This window comes from Penaeus monodon, chromosome 2, assembly GCF_015228065.2.
Source record: "Penaeus monodon isolate SGIC_2016 chromosome 2, NSTDA_Pmon_1, whole genome shotgun sequence".
Taxonomy (NCBI): Eukaryota; Metazoa; Arthropoda; class Malacostraca; order Decapoda; family Penaeidae; genus Penaeus; species Penaeus monodon.
In genome coordinates, this window is record NC_051387.1 from 48715210 (window position 1) to 48719105 (window position 3896).

Here is a 3896-nt window from a genome sequence, read left to right on the forward strand (position 1 = left end):
AAAAAAAGTCTTCAAGTATATATTATTTTGAAAGTGAACCTTTTGGTGAGAAATTATCATGTAAAGTTTTCCCACTTTTTTTTTTTTTGTCTTGGCGGGGGAATATCACTGGCGTCAATTTATATATCTTTTGATTATAGATATCACACAGATGCTTCATGAACAAATAAACACATATGGAAAGATTTTTTTTTTTCATTATCGACGAGCGAACAATAAAGTCAAAAAAGGTAATCATTATGTAAATAATATGCAAAAAACGAATTTAGGCAACAGACGGTGATAACATATATTTATTTATTAAATTATATTTAATTTTGTTTTATTTGATTTTTATCTATGCTTTTTAAGTGTATTTCATGGAAGCATTATAGCTAAGCAGTATAGCAAATAATGTATTAACATTGGAACATCTGTCTCATAATATACTTTGTTATATTTAATTTTAGACATTGAAATATAAGTGTTAAGATTTGCTTGGATTTTCTAAAACACCTATACTACTTTACGTGAATGCACTACATTATCACCAGACAAAATCCCAGCTCGATAACACTAGAATGTCCACGAGTTGTACATATGGAAAAAAAAAATCATAAAAGGGATACCGTAAATAACTCTCAGTATAAAGACACGTACGCCTTTAATCTCCCTATCTATCTACCCGCCAATCTATCTATTTCTCCCTCTCGATCCCTCCGTCTGTCTATATACATTTTAAAAAGTTATTACAGTGTCGTGGGTGAAGCGTGCTCTATCTCACCAAGGGCTCATGCAGTCTCTTCTGTCGGCGAGTACTCCCTCTTTTCTCACCCTCCTCCTTTCTCCCTTTCCTCTTCTCATTTCTCGCTCAAGTTCAGTTTTGCTTACCCGCCTACATCAAAAAAAGTGTGTATATATATATATATATATATATATATATATATATATATATATATATATATATATATATATATATATATATATATATATATGTGTGTGTGTGTGTGTGTGTGTGTGTGTGTGTGTGTGTGTGTGTGTGTGTGTGTGTGTGTGTGTGTGTGTGTGTGTGTGTGCGTGTGAATGTATGTTTGTATATGTGTGTGTATATCTATATGTATGTTTTTATGTATATCTATATACACATACATACATGTGCATGTACAGACACACACACACATATGTGTATAAATGTATATGTATATATACATACATACATACATACACACATATATATATATATATATATATATATATATATATATATATATATATATATATATATATATAAAAATCTTTCTGGCTGACTTAGATTTAGACATAGGGCACCGCATAACCGATATTTCAAATCTCCTGATAGCTGATGATTTTCTATTTTCTATTTTCTTTCTGTGGTTTGACCTGCTCTGGCAATGTGGGTCGTATAATTCTCTTTTTTTTCAATGTAGCTCTTTGTATGGCTTACCATAATGATAATAATAATAATGGCCCTCACACACACACACATATAGACCACATGTAATAAATCAATATGTAAATACATATGTATGTATCTGTATACATACAACCATTAATGGGATTAAATGTATACTGGGATTAAATGCATACTGTTGAAATGACCTTTCTATGAGTTTGGGAACCACTCATTAACCTTTTCTTCCGTGTTATAGAGCCTTTGCGAATCCTCCCTTCTTCCGTGGCCAGAGAAACTGACCTTCATGCAAATACCACACCGCATTGCAGGGATCAACGTGGCCTCTCTTTCTCCCATTCGCTTTATCTTTTTTCTCTCTTTCTCTTGGATTGTTCGCGCGAAAGCATACATACACGCATGCATGTATATATATAAACAACACGTGCATGCCCGTGTCTCCGTGTATGTGTGTGAGTGTGAGTGTGTGTGTGTGTGTGTGTGTGTGTGTGTGTGTGTGTGTGTGTGTGTGTGTGTGTGTGTGTGTGTGTGTGTGTGTGTGTGTGTGTGTGTGTGCGTGTGTTTATGTGTGTGTGTGTGTGTGTGTGTGTGTGTGTGTGTGTGTGTGTGTGTGTGTGTGTGTGTGTGTGTGTTTTAAGTTCTCATAAAGGATTCATGAAACTTACAAGAGATGATAAAAAACACAACAAGTACAAAGAATCCTATGGGTATGAAGTTTCTCCGAAAAAAAATCTTATTCTCAACCTCACGAAAACATGACCCTAAGAGAATCCATCAGAATCTCATAAAAAAAACCAACGAGAGATTGTAATGCGTACGTAATGTCAAAGAATACGATAAAAAATGAGTACACAGCGTGATTTACTCTTCAATGTTTTTATTTACGCCTCGTTTGTCCCCATTTGTACCATCGCCATAATACGAGAATCAGACTTCTAACGTTTGGTTCACTTCTGACGCTTGTCTCACTTCTAACGTTTGGTTCACATTGAACGTTTGTTCGTTTCTAACGCTTGGTTCATTTCGCCAGGGCGGAACAACACAGTTGCTCCTTTTTTACACAGATGATTAACTTGTGGAATCATGTACAACATACAGAACTTATCAGATTATCCGTTTCAAGGTGAAAGTCAATAACAGGTTTCACTCTCGTTAATCTTAGGTTGTTACGATATTTATTTGTCCTTTTCACTATCGCTGGACTATAATTGAAACAAATGTAAAACGCCTAACTTCACCATGAATAAAATATGTGTGTGTGTGTGTGTGTGTGTGTGTGTGTGTGTGTGTGTGTGTGTGTGTGTGTGTGTGTGTGTGTGTGTGTGTGTGTGTGTGTGTATGTGTGTGCATGTACGTGTGTGTGTTGTATGTGTGTGTGTGTGTGTGTGTGGTGTGAGAGAGAGAGAGAGAGAGAGAGAGAGAGAGAGAGAGAGAGAGAGAGAGAGAGAGAGAGAGAGAGAGAGAGAGAGAGAGAGAGAGAGAGTCTGCCTCTGACAGCAAGAACTGCCTGATCCTTAAATCCACAAGCTACATCATTATTTGTTATACTGTCATGGTCACGAAATGGTCACCTAAACGTCTTTCACACTGCCGTCCGCTCAAAGGTGAGTGGAAAAGAAGTACCATAGTAAGATATACAGTGTGTACACAGTGATGGGGAAACCTTGTCAGAGGAGCATGGAAAATAAATTCGTTTGTTTAATCGTGTTGCGGAAAGTAATATAAACACGAATGTATCAGACGTTCTGATAATCATTTTCACTTTTGCGAGAAATAAATGTAGCTTCAAAACTGGCATAGTAACGAAAAACAACAAATTTCCTTATTGTGACCATTAGTGCTATTTATATTTTTGTTATATTGATCATTACAATAATCAGGGAAGCAGAGTATTAAAGGCAGTGTCTCAATTTTCATTACCGGTATCTTTATTATAGAAATGCCATGAAAGTAACCCGAGTATCTTAAAATCTGTATAGCCAATACCATTATGATATTGTTATTGATTCTGTTGCTGTAATCATGGATGTAGCTAATAATACTTTCTAGTATTTTTTACCACTATTTTATTATCATTTTATTCATGGTGCTTGTTGATTTTGTCATCGATTTACATAATGATAACGTAAATTAAACAAGATACTGGTGATAATGTACCAAAATTCTAAATACATTTTTTCTATAAATTGTTTACTGCATAATGGTTTGGTAATATTGACAATAATATAAAATATCGATTTAGATCTTTTTTATATGTAAAAGAATTTTAGGTTCAAAACCCATGAAGTTATCAGTGAATTGAAATATATATACTTATGGCAACTACCATTAACATGATACTATTCAAAAAAATTTTGAACATTAGTGTAATAGAATAATAATGTACCTCATTAATAAATAACTAAATGCAATTATAAACACAAAGGGGTAGTGAGGCGAAACCATTACCAACTTACAGGTGTACTGGAATGACAAGTGTCTTTGT